The following is a 20,320-nucleotide window of genomic DNA, read 5'->3' as shown; positions in this document are numbered from 1 at the left end:
ATGTAAAGAACTAGACCCAGAAGGCCGCTGCAATCGTGGCCGAAACGTTGGTTTTTCTCCAGCAGCAGTAGTTTTTTACATTATGACGCGGTACCAAACCCAGAAAACTTTTATGTCGACTGACTCTGGCCGTGGAAGCCTACGCAAATACGTTATTAACATTGTAAGTCTTTATTCTTGGTGTCTACATATGTGTCTCTCAACTTAGCCACCCTTGCAATGAACAATTTCTTCCAACGAGAGATCGTTTTGTTGATACCGTCACTGTAGAATGCTGCTTGCACCACTTCATCACTATCAAACTGAAGTCCTGAAGTCCTACAAGGCGTTCTTTTAGTTTTGAAGCCGGCCGATGTGGCCGAGCGGTTCTAGGCGCTTCAGTCTGGAACCGCGTGGCCGCTACGGTCGCAGGTTCGAATCCTGCCTCGGGCATGGATGTGTGTGATGTCCTTAGGTTAGTTAGGTTTAAGTAGTTCTAAGTTCTAGGGGACTGATGACTTCAGACGTTAAGTCCCATAGTGCTCAGAGCCATTTGAAACATTAGTTTTGAAAACAGATGAAAACCGGATGGGACGAAATCGAGACTGTATGGAGGATGATCGATCACAGTGAACACAAGTCGTCGAATTATTGCAGATATCGCAGCAATCAAGTATTGTCTGGCATTGTCATGCTGAAGGAGAAGATGCTGCATGTGTGGCCGAAATCTTAGAATTCGTACCTTCAGAAACACTATTACAGCACGCTCTCACAAACTGACATACATGTTATAATTCGGAGCTCACTAGCGACAGAAGGTTGCAGTTTTGGTCAGTGAAGCGGGAAAGTCGACCGAGTAACATGCATGGCATGTAATACCTCTACCGATATTGAGAATAGAATAAAAAATTCGAAGTCATTACTTTTCAGCAAGCCCTAATACTTCCACGTAAGTATCGAACTTCAGGCAACAGTAGCTCCGGAAAGGCGCAAGATAAGGCTTACACGACAGATGAGTTTTCATTGTGTTAAATATTCATGGCACTTTAAATCTGTGGAGCAATGTTTGTGGTCTTCGGTCGTCAGCGGTCAATGTGTTCCTAAGCCACTTCAAATGTGCACTCTACCATCTGCTGTTCTCTGTCTTTGTTCCATGGGTAATATTCCTATAACATAAATGCAGGAGCACTATTACCTTGCATATTACCGCATTTCTATCCGTGACCACATGGAAGCACTCCATTTTGCAATAAAATTGTGTGTTAGAGGTGCCTTTGTGAAGAACGATAATACGTTTCACCATCAGTTTCTGGTTTACGCCTATCATCGTGTACAGTCGCATACAGAAATCATCGTTTACATTAAACGGTGCACACAACGCTAATAACAAACATTCAAACGGCAGGTTAACCGCTGCTTCTGCAAATCTATATAATATGCCGTAGCGTTGATTCGTCATGCTTCATGAGGGAGAGCCAATATGCATACGTTTAACCCTTCGCATGTAATGCGAGACAGCGATATACTTCTGTCAGTTGTGAACAAAAGTCTTAATATTGTCCTAACTCACTGTATCTATATTGGGCAGGGAAATGAAAACGCGACAGATACAAAAAATAATTGTATTGCGTATTATTTCAAAACTAATTGCGATATTTGTTAATACATTTATCCCACCGTGTTGTTGTTATTATAGCTGTAGGGCGCCAAACAGCGGATGTCATAAGCGCCAGATTATTCCACCGTAAGACAAGTCAGTCATTGCCTTCATAGAAAAACGTTTGCGGTTGCCTACGGAACATTGACTGTACCCAGGTGTACATCTCTCCGTCCAAAGCAAATAGACGGCCACGAATAAGTTTCTGCAGGACTCCAAAAGTATGGAAGTCGCAAGCGGAGAGGTCGGGACTGTATGGAGGATAGGATGTGTAAGGGATAGGATGTGTAAGGGCTTCCCAGAGAAACTTCAGCAACGTACTCGAAACATGTGCCCCCCCCCCCCCCCCCCCGCCCCACGCGTTGTTCTGGTTGTTTCTATACCACTACAGACGTTCAGATGGGAAGCACTTACACATCCTCCACACAGACCAGATCGCTCCCCATGCAATTTGTTGTGGCTGTGCCGTCTTGTGTTGTTTTGCACTCCTGGTTGGGTGAGGAGAGCTTGGTACGATAGGTGGGTGGCCGACTTCCTCTCAATATAACACAAAATACACACTTGCTTAAAATACACTTTATTAGCCTACTGGCCATTAGAATTGCTACACCACGAAGATGACGTGCTACGGACGCGAAATTTAACCGACAGGAATATGATGCTGTGATATACAAATGATTAGCTTGTCAGAGCATTCACACAAGGTTGGCCCCGGTGGCGACACCTACAATGTGCTGAGATGAGGAAAGTTTGCAACCAGTTTCTCATACACAAAAAGCAGTTGACGGGCGTTGCCTGCTGATACGTTGTAGCGATGCCTCGTGTAAGGAGGCGAAATACGTACCATCACGTTTCCGACTTTGCTAAAGGTCGGATTGTAGCGTATAGCGATTTAGGTATCGTATCGCGACATTGCTGCTCGCGTTGGTCGAGATCCAATGACTGTTAGCATAATATGGAATCGGTGGGTTCAGGAGGGTAACACGTAACTCCGTGCTGAATCCCAACGGCCTCGTGTCACTAGCAGTCGAGATGTCAGGCATCTTATCCGCATGGCTGTAACGGATCGTGCAGCCACGTCTCGATCCCTGAGTCAACAGATGGGGACGTTTGCAAGACAACAACCATCTGCACGAACAGTTCGACGAAGTTTGCAGCAGCATGGACTATCAGCTCTGAGACCATGGCTGCGGTTACCCTTGACGCTGCATCACAGACAGGAGCGCCTGCGATGGTGTACAGAACGACGAACCTGGGTGCACAAATGGTAAAATGCCATTTTTTCGGATGAATCCAGGTTCTGTTTACAGCATCATGATGGTCACGTCCGTGTTTGGCGACATCGCGGTAAACGCACATTGGAAGCGTGTATTCGTCATCGTCATACTGGCGTATCACCCGGCGTGATGGTATGGTGAGCCATTGGTTACACGTCTCGGGCACCTCTTGTTCGCATTGACGGCACTTTGACCAGTGGGCGTTACATTTCAGATGTGTTACGACCCGTGGCTCTACCCTTCATTCGATCACTGCGAAACCCTACATTTCAGCAGGATAATGGACGAGCTCATGTTGCACCTCCTGTACGGGCCTTTCTGGATACAGAAAATATTCGACTTCTGCTCTGGCCAGCACATTCTCCAGACCTCTCACCAATTGAAAACGTCTGGTCAATGGTGGCCGAGCAACTGGCTCTTCACAATACGCCAGTCACTACACTTAATGAACTGTGGTATCGTGTTCAAGCTGCATGGGCAGCTGTACCTGTACACGCCATCCAAGCTCTGTTTGACTCAATGCCCAGGCGTATCAAGGCCGTTATTACGGCTAGAGGTGGTTGTTCTGCGTACTGATTTCTGAGTATCTGTGCACCCAAATTGCGTGAAAATGTAATCACATGTCAGTTCTAGTACAACATACTGTCCAATGAATACCCGTTTATTATCTGCATTTCTTCTTGGTGTAGGAATTTTAATGGCCAGTAGTGTACATGAACGAATTGAGTACTTCATTTAATTGATGGTCCGTGTGCATATCAGAACTATATACAATGACTAACGTCCCTCACAGATAGGTAACGTGTGAGGCGACGACCGTCAAGTGGAAGACTAGAGCACAGTGCGATGTATTTAGGTGCTATGCGAACTGAGTCCCGATCGACGTACTGACAGAGACTGAGCGATTTAGACAGCTCGGTGGGCGGTGGCGGCCCATGTGCACGCTGCCCAAGGGGTGTTGACGGCGCGTAGGCTGGGGTGTGTCTTGGTTTTCTCTTGTCATAGGCGCTCTTAGTTTAGCGTCTGCTATACCACTTTCCTAGTGCCGACCGGTGTGCTGGCGAAGACGCGATTTCCATATTTTTGGATCGCTGAAGAAGGCATTGGTGGTCTTCGATTTGCCTCGCACGAAGGGGTGCGCGCCTAGGTACAATCATGGTTCCGTAGGCTTCGATGAAGGCATTGACCGTCTTGTCTCTTTGTCGTATAAACGTATTAATAGTTATATCGATTACTTTCGAAATAATAAACAGTTAACTTACTTCTTTCAATCTCTCCCATCTTCAATTGACTGCACTTTATAACTGTATTTAGGCGACTGACACATAGTGGATCACAATTCGTTTGCACTGTACACAGAATTTTAGACTATTTCTGAGTTTTGAGTTACTTCCCTATACTCTAGTCTGGCGGAACATGATGAATATTCGTCTGATTCTTGTGTGTGCAGTATTCTGCGTCGACCTCCTTGATATCTCGAGCAACGACAGCACATTTAGAACGAAAAAATAAAAAAATAAAATCCTCAAAATCTTCTTCACATTTGCCGTCTGAATAGTGCTTCTGGACTGATCCATATATTCAAATGTCTTTTGGTGGTGTGATGATGATCACATACTGATTATCGTCATTCGTTTTCTTGTAATTACATTCAGTATAGTTGCTTGTCATAAAGAATATTTTCATGGGAAGTTAAATGCAAGACGTTAGTTTTATGATACACATTGTAGCGCCACTATAATTGCATGCAACGAAAGCATGCTACTGGTATCTGGTGTAAACGTAGTGGTATGCACCTAAGAAGAGACGAGAAAAACAGTTGTAAGAAGAAGTTTATGCAACTAAGCATAAGAAATGTTTGAAGGAAAACGCGCAGTAGCTATAAAAGGGAGACACGGAATATATTCACAGTTGCACATACGGACTACAATGACAACAATATATGACGGCAATGACAATTTGTGGCAGACGGAAATTCGACCCTGAATTTGTGAGTGGTCACGTCACCATTATGCTATCCCTGCACGAGCCACGGCCACACCCAAACTTCCACATGTCGTCAGTCATGCACGTCCGACGTAACACTGCATAGTACTTCTGAAACACAGGCACTGCAATATCGTACAAAAGGAAGTTGTAACGTGCACTGCATTCTGAACACTTCACTTTATCATATAAATTCAGTACAACTGTGTTCGACAGGTGTTGTTGATATACCTCGATGGGGACAGCCGAAAATGTGTACCCCGACCGGGACTCGAACCCGGCATCTCCTGCTTACATGGCAGACGCTCTCTCCATCCTTTTTTTTTCATTTTGTTCGATATACACTCCTGGAAATGGAAAAAAGAACACATTGACACCGGTGTGTCAGACCCACCATACTTGCTCCGGACACTGCGAGAGGGCTGTACAAGCAATGATCACACGCACGGCACAGCGGACACACCAGGAACCGCGGTGTTGGCCGTCGAATGGCGCTAGCTGCGCAGCATTTGTGCACCGCCGCCGTCAGTGTCAGCCAGTTTGCCGTGGCATACGGAGCTCCATCGCAGTCTTAAACACTGGTAGCATGCCGCGACAGCGTGGACGTGAACCGTATGTGCAGTTGACGGACTTTGAGCGAGGGCGTATAGTGGGCATGCGGCAGGCCGGGTGGACGTACCGCCGAATTGCTCAACACGTGGGGCGTGAGGTCTCCACAGTACATCGATGTTGTCGCCAGTGGTCGGCGGAAGGTGCACGTGCCCGTCGACCTGGGACCGGACCGCAGCGACGCACGGATGCACGCCAAGACCGTAGGATCCTACGCAGTGCCGTAGGGGACCGCACCACCACTTCCCAGCAAATTAGGGACACTGTTGCTCCTGGGGTATCGGCGAGGACCATTCGCAACCGTCTCCATGAAGCTGGGCTACGGTCCCGCACACCGTTAGGCCGTCTTCCGCTCACGCCCCAACATCGTGCAGCCCGCCTCCAGTGGTGTCGCGACAGGCGTGAATGGAGGGACGAATGGAGACGTGTCGTCTTCAGCGATGAGAGTCGCTTCTGCCTTGGTGCCAATGATGGTCGTATGCGTGTTTGGCGCCGTGCAGGTGAGCGCCACAATCAGGACTGCATACGACCGAGGCACACAGGGCCAACACCCGGCATCATGGTGTGGGGAGCGATCTCCTACACTGGCCGTACACCACTGGTGATCGTCGAGGGGACACTGAATAGTGCACGGTACATCCAAACCGTCATCGAACCCATCGTTCTACCATTCCTAGACCGGCAAGGGAACTTGCTGTTCCAACAGGACAATGCACGTCCGCATGTATCCCGTGCCACCCAACGTGCTCTAGAAGGTGTAAGTAAACTACCCTGGCCAGCAAGATCTCCGGATCTGTCCCCCATTGAGCATGTTTGGGACTGGATGAAGCGTCGTCTCACGCGGTCTGCACGTCCAGCACGAACGCTGGTCCAACTGAGGCGCCAGGTGGAAATGGCATGGCAAGCCGTTCCACAGGACTACATCCAGCATCTCTACGATCGTCTCCATGGGAGAATAGCAGCCTGCATTGCTGCGAAAGGTGGATATACACTGTACTAGTGCCGACATTGTGCATGCTCTGTTGCCTGTGTCTATGTGCCTGTGGTTCTGTCAGTGTGATCATGTGATGTATCTGACACCAGGAATGTGTCAATAAAGTTTCCCCTTCCTGGGACAATGAATTCACGGTGTTCTTATTTCAATTTCCAGGAGTGTAGTTCGTTGCGTTTGGTCTGGGCGGACGTCACAACACATCCGGTCAAGTTGATCGTTGACTCAGTTCTTCTTATTACAGAGAGCACGCAGCCTTCTGACCGAATACGTTGAACTACCGTGCCGGCAACCCATGTGAGTCACCGAGGACACTCATGAAGAGCGCGACTGCAGGGACTTATCCCTTGCACGCCTCCCGTGAGACCCACACTCTCAACTGCCCACAACCTACCTACGTAATGTACCTAACAGATATGTGCCCATCCACTCATTACTCGTGCACACTAAGGTGACTATTCCCGTAAGAGTTCGGGCAACCTGTGCGCATTCGCACAGACGAAGGTCAATGGCTGGGTAGCCTTTAACTAAATATATGTAGATAGTACCTGCTCTTGTCTCCTTAGTGTGCGCGACTAATGAGTGGATGGGAAAATATGTTTTAGGTACATTACGTATGTAGATTGTGGACAGTTGGGAATGTGGGTCTCACGGGAGGAGTGCAAGGGATAAGTCTCTGCAGTCGCGCTGTTCATCTGTGTCCTCCATGGCTGAGATGGATAGAGCGTCTGAATGTAAACAGGAGATCCCTGGTTCGAGTCCCGGTTGGGGCACACATTTTCGGCTGTTCCCATCGAGGTATATCAACAACACTTGTCAGCAGCTGAGAGTTTCAATTAATAATCATTTACTTTAGAGAAGGTGCACGGTCATCAATGGTATCTGTTCTTTCGAGAACATTTACTATCTTCATACAGGGTGTCTCAAAAATGACCGGTATATTTGAAACGGCAATAAAAACTAAACGAGCAGCGATAGAAATACACCGTTTGTTGCAATATGCTTGGGACAACAGTACATTTTCAGGCGGACAAACTTTCGAAATTACAGTAGTTACAATTTTCAACAACAGATGGCGCTGCAAGTGATGTGAAAGATATAGAAGACAACGCAGTCTGTGGGTGCGCCATTCTGTACGTCGTCTTTCTGCTGTAAGCGTGTGCTGTTCACAACGTGCAAGTGTGCTGTAGACAACATGGTTTATTCCTTAGAACAGAGGATTTTTCTGGTGTTGGAATTCCACCGCCTAGGACACAGTGTTGTTGCAACAAGACGAAGTTTTCAACAGAGGTTTAATGTAACCAAAGGACCGAAAAGCGATACAATAAAGGATCTGTTTGAAAAATTTCAACGGACTGGGAACGTGACGGATGAACGTGCTGGAAAGGTAGGGCGACCGCATACGGCAACCACAGAGGGCAACGCGCAGCTAGTGCAGCAGATCCAACAGCGGCCTCGAGTTTCCGTTCGCCGTGTTGCAGCTGCAGTCCAAATGACGCCAACGTCCACGTATCGTCTCATGCGCCAGAGTTTACACCTCTATCCATACAAAATTCAAACGCGGCAACCCCTCAGCGCCGCTACCATTGCTGCACGAGAGACATTCGCTAACGATATAGTGCACAGGATTGATGACGGCAATATGCATGTGGGCAGCATTTGGTTTACTGACGAAGCTTATTTTTACCTGGACGGCTTCGTCAATAAACAGAACTGGCGCATATGGGGAACCGAATAGCCCCATGTTGCAGTCCCATCGTCCCTGCATCCTCAAAAAGTACTGGTCTGGGCCGCCATTTCTTCCAAAGGAATCATTGGCCCATTTTTAAGATCCGAAACGATTACTGCATCACGCTATCTGGACATTCTTCGTGAATTTGTGGCGGTACAAACTGCCTTAGACGACACTGCGAACACCTCGTGGTTTATGCAAGATGGTGCCCGGCCACATCGCACGGCCGACGTCTTTAATTTCCTGAATGAATATTTCGATGATCGTGTGATTGCTCTGAATGGTTCAAATGGCTCTGAGCACTATGGGACTCAACTGCTGAGGTCATTAGTCCCCTAGAACTTAGAACTAGTTAAACCTAACTAACCTAAGGACATCACAAACATCCATGCCCGAGGCAGGATTCGAACCTGCGACCGTAGCGGCCTTGCGGTTCCAGACTGCAGAGCCTTTAACCGCACGACCACTTCGGCCGGCGTGATTGCTCTGGGCCGAAACATACAGGAGGCGGCGTGGATTGGCCTCCCTATTCACCAGACATGAACCCCTGTGACTTCTTTCTGTGGGGACACTTGAAAGACCAGGTGTACCGCCAGAATCCAGAAACAATTGAACAGCTGAAGCAGTACATCTCATCTGCATGTGAAGCCATTCCGCCAGACACGTTGTCGAAGGTTTCGGGTAATTTCATTCAGAGACTACGCCATATTATTGCTACGCATGGTGGATATGTGGAAAATATCGTACTATAGAGTTTCCCAGACCGCAGCGCCATCTGTTGTTGAAAATTGTAACTACTGTAATTTCGAAAGTTTGTCTGCCTGAAAATGTACTGTTGTCCCAAGCATATTGCAACAAACGGTGTATTTCTATCGCTGCTCGTTTAGTTTTTATTGCCGTTTCAAATATACCGGTCATTTTTGAAACACCCTGTATATACAACTGTGTTCGTTTTACTCTTCATTGACGAGTATACGTGAGCTTATGTTGCTTCCTCCTCGATACTTTTGCTTTCAACAGCAGGTAAAAGAACATAACGAGTTATTGATAATAGTTTTCATCATACTTCAGTAAAATTTACGTATTAGATACCAAAAATTTGTTTAAGAATTTTTTTTTAATCCGGTAATACGTTCACGGTTCCTGTTAGTGTTTACTCCTGCTCTTTTCTTCGGCTGTGGAAACTTTTCTGAAGAGCACGAGCACTCGACACGACAAGTAGGCGGGGAGTGGCAGCCGGCGCTGGAGCCGCCCCGCCCCGCCGCCGCAGCTGTGGCACGGCTGTCCCGCCACGTCACGGCGCCTAATCTCCGCACGAGTCCGTCCGGCGCAGCGGCGAGGCCCGGCCGCTCCGGCTGCCACCGGCGACGCGTCACCTCGCCTCTGCTGCTGCAGTTTCAGCCGAGCGCTAATGAAATCGCAGCGGCTAAGCTGTTGCGGAGACGCACGTAATTTCAGCGCCGATCCAAGGATTGGCGGGCAGAAATTGTTGCGTGTACTATCAACCGCAATCGTTGATATCCGACATAACAGTACGCAAACAATTTCAAATTGACCTTCTTACTCGCATCTTTTTCACCTGTTCTTCTGGATCTACTTGGCTAAACTGCTGTGTTGCTTCCAGCGAAATGTCGTATTCGCTATCGTTTCAGCTACTGAAGAACACCGGCTAATTCAGTATTCAATTTATCTCCTTTGCACAAAAACAACCTGAAACTAAAAAAGACGGGCCGGCCGCTGTGACCGATCGGTTCTAGGCGCTTCAGCTCGGAACCGCACTGCTGCTGCGGTCGCACGTTCGAATCCTGCCTCGGGCATGGATGTGTGTGAAGTCCTTAGGTTAGTTAGGTTTAAGTAGTTCTAAGTCTAGGGGAGTGATGATGACCTCAGATAGTCACATACTGCTTAGAGCCATTTGAACCATAGAAACGACGGTGACAAATATTTCGGAAACAGTTCACAAAAATAATAGTAAGTTGTAACGTATTACTATGTTTACGACGTTGCTCATCGAGCCATATAGGTTATCTCGCATTTCTAGCTGCTTCTCTTACACAATTAATGATAAAAATTCAGAAATTCAGGTTCGCCACCAGCCCAAGCCCTTCCTAACCATTTAGAAAAAAAACGGAGCTGGAAAATTATTAGTTTAATTACTTTAATAATTTAATTACAAGTATGCAAATTTCTTTAAGCAGCCAGATAAATAGCACTCCATGTCGTGCATGAAGCAACTTGATTAATTCAGGAATGGAAATCAGAGTAAGGGGGTAAAATCGACACCAAATAATTTATCTTTCACGTAGATTATTTATTGTTACTAAGTATTTGGTTGCACATCCTAAGTACACATGACAGGTTCCTGACTAGAAATATTTAAGTAAGAATTACGTGAGAATGTAACAGAGCACAATTTAACTACAGCAAGAAGAAACACAGAAAACAGGGGTGGAAGACAATGATACTATCATCTCCTTTGCATTCATACCATAAAAATATCTCAGTGAGATTCGCATTACGATTCTACGCATGTACTATTCTGGACAGAGGTTTAACCAATGCACGAGGTTGTGTGATAATTATTCAACATACTAACTGCATCTGCTGCTTGCAAACGGCCGAACTAGAGCACGTGGTACATTCCGAATCAAACTGTTGTGCTGCTTTGTAGAAAGCGCACGAAAGAACAGATCTTCTTGCAGAAATTGTAGCTCATTAAACAAGCAAACTGTTAAAATAAAGTCTATTGCGGTGCCGTGGTGGACCAGAAGGGCCATTTATTACCAAACACGTTGCACAAAATCGACACACAAAGATAAAAGCAATATCCACAAAATATAAGATTAAAAATCATTAAAAAAAAATAGCTTGCTTCACACGCTTTAGTTAAGCTGAAATTCTTAAGTATTTCACCAGTTAAACATAACGAAGTCCTAACTCAATCTGATTCCTATCGCCTGAAACCCCCCTTAAGAGCTACGACCCGTACTCACCAAGCGTTCACCGAAGAGTGCCCCTTTCTTTTTAGAGATTACCTCGCTCCCCGTGCAGCGGAAGCTACCAAAGGGGTAGCCCTCCGTCACCAACCTCACACACAAAAACAACCTTCGACACAGCCTTCAACTAAGATGGGTAAACCTCTCTGTTCAAGTTGGTCGTCCTGTGCTCTCCTTCAAACGAGAAGCAACATCGTCTGTTCCCAGCAGACAATGACGAACTCAGCATTTCCCACAAAGCAAAACCGAAACCCCACATTGAAACACACATATAATATCAATATTCAATAGACCTTATTTGAGTGCTCAGTCTTTCTGGAAAAGTTCATGAATTGAGCTAAAATCAGGTAGTAAAGTGAATAAGTTGTACCGAATTCGACAAGCGTCTTATGAAACGATCATATGAAACGATTCAAAGTTCATACGGTTCTAATCTGCTATTCTTGTGATAATTGCATAAATGGTTCAATAAATAAATAATCGTTTCATCACGATTCCTTATTATACCTCTCTACGATTCTATCGCAGTGAGTATTGTTATTATCATCATTATTATTATTATTATTATTATTATTATTATTATTGATCCTTTGCGTCGGAACATTTGTAATGACACAAATGTTTGGTAGAAGATTAGAAGGAAAGTCTCGACTCTCGGAAACTCTTGAGGAGGGCATCGTATTAGGGCAGTACTAGATATAACTAAGTATGTTCTACAACCGTGCGAAAGATTAAAGTCTTTATCCCATTGGGTGTATAGTTCCCATGTTAGACAGTCTCAGAGCAACTGGGAATAGTCGTCGCTTGAAACACCAAACCGCAGAACAGAAAACCAGCTCACATAGTGTGCGGAGCAACGGTTTACGTACAGTACTTCTAGGAGTCAATAATAATGAATAATAACGAATAGCTACGTTGTTTTTAGATTCGATCTTGATGAAAAAACTATACTCTCACACAAAAGATACATTTAGCAACAATGAAGGTATTTGGCCAGTAACTTAATTTTATCTCTTGTGCAAGAGTAGTGTTATTTTTCATCCAGATTACATCTAGAAACAAGATTTCGACAACGTAGCGCCTCGTCATTATTAGGTGATTCCAGAAGTATTGAATCAGCTAAGGGGCTGTAAGCTTATTCAAATCTGGCTTTTCCTTTCTGCTGTTCGCTGCTTCATGATACAACCATTTAATTATTAAAAGTGCTGAAGGGTTATGATAGCTTTTAACGAATTTATATTGTTTTGATTCACAATTCCTTTCACAGTACATCAATTTATGAACAGGTAATAACTGCGTGTGGTTTAAATTCATTAAATTTGTTACTTGATTAATATTAAAATAACAATGCTATTATATAAATAAAACTGCGTCCTCGCAAAGGCGCTGAATCTCATTTGTAAACAATCTGACGTATTACACATACAGCAAGTGATCGCAGGTATGATACACATAATACGCTACACGCCTTAGGCCGGTTGTCTTCTTTGCCGTCATACAGTGCGCGTCACGTAATACAGTCAGTGTTACAGTAGGTCGTACACTGCTGGACATTACGCTTGCAACAGCATGAAGATATGAAGATAGCATGTAACAAACATCGCAATGTTCAGCATTTCAGCACAGTTGCACAGAATCGGTAGGAGAAACGCCATCTTCACTGTCATAATACGATATTGTCTGCGAAGTTGCAGTCACCAATGTATTAGTTCGAATTTCAAACGCGGTGGTCTATGAGGCTGTGCAGTAAAAAATATTGTAATATGACCTCCAGCATATTTTGGCAACTAGGCCTTAGTGTTGGAAAACCTGAAATCTAACATTGCAAATTGTTATAAAACGCAGCACTTCTCTGAAACAGAATTAAAGACAACTGTGTGATGCTGGTAGTTTGGATCAAAAGCAACCTATAGGTGGAACTGTCTGAAAGGCTTATCTGTAGACAAAGAAAATTCCCGAATTCGTTTACTGATACGAACATACTGCTGGGAGTATGTGACCGACATTTCGATGTCGAACGAAAGACAATACGACAGGGAATCTGTTTCTCGAGAAGAAGCACTGCCAAGTCGGACGCTGATGTTTAAGGACGCTATAACAAAATGTGAGGAGGTAAAGGGGCGCAATAGCCCAGTGTCGTTCACGTCAGCCTGTTCTATGTTCAAAAATTCTGAGGTTTTTCGAGAACGAAATCAATATGAATTCCGCAAACAGAAATCTTGGGGAACTCCGCTACCTAGAGCTGCAGACAACGGCGCTCAGGTTGTGCCTGTTCCACGACTCACGAAGACATTTGACACCGTCTTTTACTGCAGGTTAGAGAAAAAATATTGGAGCTTATCGAGTATCGGAGCAGATTTGCCACTGGATTCAAGACTACCTTGTAGACAGAACAACATATCGCCCTTAACGTAACAGAATCGACAGGTGTAAGGGTAATTTCCAGAGTAGCCGCAAGAAACGTGATAGGATCATTAGTGGTTAAAATGTATGTAAATGATCTAGCAGGAAGCTTCGGACGTTCTTTAAGACCGTTCGCAGATGATGCAGTTGTCTGTAACAAAGTAGCAACGCCGGAAGACAGTATCGATTTGAAGAATGACCTGCAGAAGGTCAGTCCTTAGGACTGAAAGAAGAGACAGAGAAGATGCATCGAAGAACGCTGCGTTTCGTCACGGGATCACATAGCCAGCGCGAGAGCGTTATGGAGGTGCCGAAGAAGCTTCAGTGGCAGACGCTATATGAGAAGCGTTGTGCTTCACGGATATATTTAATACTAAAATTTCGAGAGAGCACTTTAGAGGAAGAGTCGGACAACATATTTCTTGAATGAAATTTTCACTCTGCGGCGGAGTGTGCGTTGACATGAAACTTCCTGGCAGATTAAAACTGTATACCGGACAGGGACTCGATTTCTGAAGCTTTGTCTTTCATTCAGGAAACATCTCCCAGGCACTGTGGCCGAGCGGTTCTAGGCGCTACAGTCTGGAACCGCGCCACCGCTACTGTCCCAGGTCCGAATCCTGCCTCGCGCATGGATGTGTGTGATGTCCTTAGGTTCGTTAGGTTTAAGTAGTTCTAAGTTCTAGGGGACTGATGACCTCAGAATTTAAGTCCCATAGTGCTCAGAGCCATTTGAACCCAGGAATTGGCTAAGCCACGTCACCGCGATATTCTTTCTTTCAGGAATGCTAGTCCCGCAAGTTTCGCAGGAGGACTTCTGTGAAGTTTGGAAGGTAGCAGACGAGGTACTGGGGGAAGTGAGGAAAGGTTGTGAGTCGAGCTTGGGGTACCTAAGTCGGTAGAGCACTTGCCCGCGAAAGGCAAAAGTCTAGAATTCCAGTCTTGGCCCATCACACAGTTTTACTCTGTCAGAAAGTTTCAGCACACTTATTCCTGCCACATCCCTCAAAAGCACCACGACAGGTAAATTCGAGAAACTAGAGCTGATACAGAGGCTTAACGACAATATTTCTTTTCACACGCCATTCGAAAGTCGAAAGGGGAAGGGGGGATGAGTTAGTTGTACCAGAAGTACACACCGTTAGGTGGCATGCGAAGCATGTTGTAGAACTGGTAAGTAAGCTCACACCGCGAAGTAAATTTCCCACGATGTATACTCAGTAACACCATATAACCTCTCACCCCTGAAGTTTCATTTCGTTTCCTTCTCCTGGCTGCTTCACTTTTCTGTGAGGCTGTGTAAATGCGGAAATAAGTATTCAAAAAATTCCTCTCACGCTCTGTCCGTAAACGGAACAGGAAGAAACCACAATAAAGGGTAGAGTGAAGAGTACCCTGCGCGAGATGTACACTACTGGTCATTAAAATTGCTACACCAAGAAGAAATGCAGATGATAAACGCGTATTCATTGGATAAATATATTATACTAGAACTGACATGTGATTACATTTTCACGCAATTTGGGTGCATATGGTTCAGATAGCTCTGAGCACTAAGGGACTTAACATCTGAGGTCACCAGCCCCTAGAACTTATAACTACTTGTTGTTGTTGTTGTTGTGGTCTTCAGTCCTGAGACTGGTTTGATGCAGCTCTTCATGCTAATCTATCCTGCGCAAGCTCCTTCATCTCCCAGTACCTACTACAACCTACATCCTTCTGAATCTGATTAGTGTATTCATCTCTTGGTCTCCCTCTACGATTTTCACCCTCCACGCTGCCCTCCAATGCTAAATTTGTGATCCCTTGATGCCTCAGGACATGTCCTACCAATCGATTCCTTCTTCTAGTCAAGTTGTGCCACAAACTTCTCTTCTCCCCAATCCTATTCAGTACCTCCTAATTAGTTACATGATCTACCCACCTAATCTTCAACATTCTTCTGTAGCACCACATTTCGAAAGCTTCTATTCTCTTCTTGTCCAAACTATTTACCATCCATGTTTCACATCCATACACGGCTACACTCCATACAAATACTTTCAGAAACGACTTCCTGAGACTTAAATCAATACTCGATGATAACAAATTTCTTTTCTTCAGAAACGCTTTCCTTCCCATTGCCAGTCTACATTTCATATCCTCACTACTTCAATCATCATCAGTTGTTTTGCTCCGCAAATAGCAAAACTCCTTTACTACTTTAAGTGTCTCATTTCCTAATCTAATTCCCTCAGCATCACCCGACTTCATTCGACTACATTCCATTATCTTCGTTCTGCTTTTGTTGATGTTCATCTTATATCCTCCTTTCACGACACTGTCCATTCCGTTCAACTGCTCTTCCAAGTCCTTTGCTGTCTCTGACAGAATTACAATGTCATCGGTGAACCTCAAAGTTTTAATTTCTTCTCCATGGATTTTAATACCTACTCCGAATTTTTCTTTTGTTTCCTTTACTGCTTGCTCAATATACAGATTGAATAACATCGGGGAGAGGCTACAACCGTGTCTCACTCCCTTCCCAACCACTGCTTCCCTTTCATGCCCCTCGACTCTTACAACCGCTATCTGGTTTCTGTACAAATTGTAAATAGCCTTTCGCTCCATGTATTTTACCCCTGCCATCTTTAGAATTTGAAAGAGAGTATTCCAGTCAATATAACTATTTAAACCTAACTAACGTAAGGACATCACACATCCATGCCCGAGGCAAGATTCGAACCTGCGACCGTAGTGATCGCGCGGTTCCAGACTGAAGCGCCTAGAACCGCTCGGCCACAGCGGCCGGCTTGGGTGCATAGATCCTGATAAATCAGTATCCAGAACAACCACCTCTGGCCGTAACAAACGGCCTTGATACTCCTGGGAATTGAGTCAAACAGAGCTTGGATGGCGTGTACAGGTACAGCTGCCCATGCAGCTTCAACACGATACCACAATTCATCAAGAGTAGTGACTGGCGTATTGTGACGAGCCAGTTGCTCGGCCACCATTGACCAGACGTTTTCAATTGGTGAGAGATCTGGAAAAATGTGCTGGCCAGGGCAGTAGTCGAACATTTTCTGTATCCAAAAAGGCCCGTACAGGACGTGCAATATGCGTCGTGCATTATCCTGCTGAAATGTAGGGTTTCGCAGGGATCGAATGAATGGTAGAGCCACGGGTCGTAACACATCTGAAATGTAACGTTCACTGGTCAAAGTGCCGTCGATGCGAACAAGAGGTGACCCAGACGTGTAACCAATGGCACCCCATACCATCACGCCGGGTCATACGCCAGTATAGCGATGACGAATACACGCTTCCAATGTGCGTTCACCACGATGTCGCCAAACACGGATGCGACCATCATAATGCTGTAAACAGAACCTGAATTCATCCGAAAAAATGACGTGCACCCAGGTTCGTCGTTGAGTACACCATCGCTCCTGTCTGTGATGCAGCGTCAAGGGTAACCGCAGCCATGGTCTCCGAGCTGATAGTCCATGCTGCTGCAAACGTCGTCGAATTGTTCGTGCAGATGGTTGTCGTCTTGCAAACGTCCCCATCTGTTGATTCAGGGATCGGGACGTGGCTGCACGATCCGTTACGGCCAAGTGGATAAGATGCCTGCCATCTCGACTGCTAGTGATACGAGGCCGTTGGGATCCAGCACGGCGTTCCGTATTACCCTCCTGAACCCACCGATTCCATATTCTGCTAACAGTCATTGGATCTCGACTAACGCGAGCAGCAATGTTGCGATACGATAGACCGCAATCGCGATAGGCTACAATCGGACCTCCTTACAGGAGGCATCACAACAACGTTTCACCAGGCAACGCCGGTCAACTGCTTTTTGTGTATGAGAAATCGGTTGGAAATTTTCCTCGTGTCAGCACGTTGTAGGTGAAGCCACCAGCGCAAACCTTGTGTGGATGCTCTGAAAAGCTAAACATTTGCATATCACAGCATCCTCTTCCTGTCGGTTAAATTTCGCGTCTGTAGCACGTCATCTTCGTGGTGTGGCAATTTTAATGGCCTGTGCTGTAGGTGTACAGTGCGGGACAGGCCGGCACACCTGTCTGCGAAGCCGAGGACGGCGCAGCGAGCGAGGGCGCCGCCGCCTTGGCCGCCGCGTCCCCGCCTGAAATATCCAGTCGTGTCCAGAATAAACACGCCGCCCCCATCCGTCACCTGCATCGTCCACGCCGCCCTAATAGTCCCAACGTCTCGCCTCTCTCCGGCTCCTCGTCAACAGGAAGCACAGAAAACACTCCAGCAATCTCACACCCACTGAGCGCACAACTGCTGATACTGCACCTAGCAGCACTAACGAGACGTCTAATCATACTTCTGCACCACTTCTCCAAATGACTTTAATAATACATACTAGTTTCTGCCCGCGACTTTCATAGCGTACGCGTATGCCACGGCTTTTTTTTATATTGGGATATTAGTACACCTTCCCGCGTTGGCTAGTGTCCCATCGATCTCTCTCAGATTTCTTGATCTCATAGCTTCTACAGTCCCCTCTTTTATCAGCCATCCACGTTTTCTGTGGTTCGGTGGCACCTAGTGAGCCAATAAATAAAGAGCAGCTTTGATATTACTATGTCTTTTCTTCAATATTTTAGAGCTGCAAGTGGGAAAGTACTCAAATCGTTTATAATACGGCTTTTCTTGGTATTTTATTTCCTAGGATCATGAATAGTTCTCATGCTTTCATTTACTATTACAAACAATATTGTATTATCGTCTTTTTCTTTCTTATGTCATTCTTCACGTACTTCTCCAGCTATGTTGCAAATTTTAACACATGGCCGAGCGGTTCTAGGCGCTACAGTCTGGAACCACGCGACCGCTACGGTCGCAGGTTCGAATCCTGCCTTGTTCTTAGTTTAGTTAGGTTTAATTACTTCTAAGTTCTAGGGGACTGATGACCTCAGAAGCTAAGTCCCATAGTAATCAGAGGCATTTTTTGAAATTTTAGCACAGCACTTTCACTAACTCTAAATATATGCAGTTTTTTTTGTTATGAAGGTTCACTGGCAATACGTGTAACTTTTCTTTTAGTTTGTTTTGATATTGCAGGCTGTCTTTGTATTTGGAGGAAGCAGCAGCGTCTGCTACTTCTCTCTCTCTCTCTCTCTCTCTCTCTCTCTCTCTCTGTGTGTGTGTGTGTGTGTGTGTGTGTGTGTGTGTGTGTGTGTATGAGGAGTGCTAACATGTCCTAATTTCTGTGGGTATAAATTATTGCCTTACTATGGTACAGCGGTGGGTATCTAGGTTGGGTATATTGCTTTGTTTACGTGATAGGAGTCTGTACTTGGCGTCTATGTACTTGTTATTTCTCTACTGTATGTTTTACTAGTTTAAATAACGTTTGGTTGATAATGTCTGTTTGGTCGTTTCTAATGTGTTTCTTCTCTGTTATTGCCTCTTGGGTTTGGAAGTTCTTTTGTAGGTCAAGAGCTGATTCTTCTTACTGAATTTTCATATCTGTTTCTGTAGCTAATTTAGCTGGTTTTCTTGTCGGAGGTGTTCTGCATATGTTGACTGGCAAGTGACATATTTCCATGCTTTGAATGTTCTTTATTCCTTATCTGAAATGTACTGCTGGTTTGCTACACTGGAGTTGGTAAGTGCCAGATTTTCGGTGTGTCAGCGTCATCTTACTTTTATAGACATTTCTGTATTGACTTATTTTCTTGGTATATAATTTTTGTTCCTTGTTCTTAAAGGTATTGCCAGTTGTGTGAGTCAATTTGCTTCTGTATGTGAGTCTGCACGAGCTTGTCTATTGAGTGTGTGTTGTTGTCCTTGTGCAGAGGTGTTGGTGTGTGTGTTGGTGTGTGTGTTGGTGTTGGTGTGTGTGTTTGTGGCGGGTGTTGTGGGTCTCTGGTTATGTGTTTTCTTAAATTTATGTTTTTATGGATTTTATTATTCAATTTTGTAGCTAGAGACACTTGACACACATTATTTTTTGCTGTCTGAATTATAATGTCCAGTTCCCTACAGTAAGCGTATTTGTCAGGTGGTACAGTGTTTAGCCTGTGGAGCATACATCTGTGAATTGCATGTTTTTGGGACTGGGGGCGATTAGATGATTATTGCCGTATTTTGTCTGTTGTGGTGTTTTCCCTATAGATGCTGAATGAGTGCTGGGCATTTCTCTTTGTGATGGATCTATCTAGGAAGCCTGTTTGTTCTTTCTCTAAAGTTAAGTTGTTTTTTGTGTAGTATGTTTACCCATGTGTAGTTGTTATGATTGGTCTCAAAAGCAGAGGATTTCATCCATTTATTTCTACCAATGCAGTATTTTGTATTTTCCCGGCACTGTTTTCTGGAATATTGTTTCTTCGATTTAGTTCACAAAGATATTTGCTAACTTTCTTGAAACAGGAGATCCGATTGGAAATTCTTCTTCTTTTATGAAGAATTCTTTATTCAATTGTAAGTAATTTTAGTCGGAAATGTAGTGTAAGAGTGTGGTTATCACTCTTATGAGTTTCTGTGTAACTGACTGTAAGTGATTGTTCTATTATCTTCATTGTTTCTCTGGCTGGGGTTGTGGAATATATGTCTTCTACATCTAATGAGACCAACATTGCTGTATCTGGCGTATATAAGTCTTGTATGTGGTTTATTAGTTCTTCTGTATATTGATCGTTCTGTCTTTTGTTTTTTATACTGCTGTGTGACTAC

The sequence above is a fragment of the Schistocerca cancellata genome, chromosome 5 (assembly GCF_023864275.1).
Source record: "Schistocerca cancellata isolate TAMUIC-IGC-003103 chromosome 5, iqSchCanc2.1, whole genome shotgun sequence".
In the NCBI taxonomy this organism is placed as follows: Eukaryota; Metazoa; Arthropoda; class Insecta; order Orthoptera; family Acrididae; genus Schistocerca; species Schistocerca cancellata.
The sequence above is the reverse complement of the archived record's forward strand: the minus strand, read 5'-3'. Positions refer to the sequence as shown.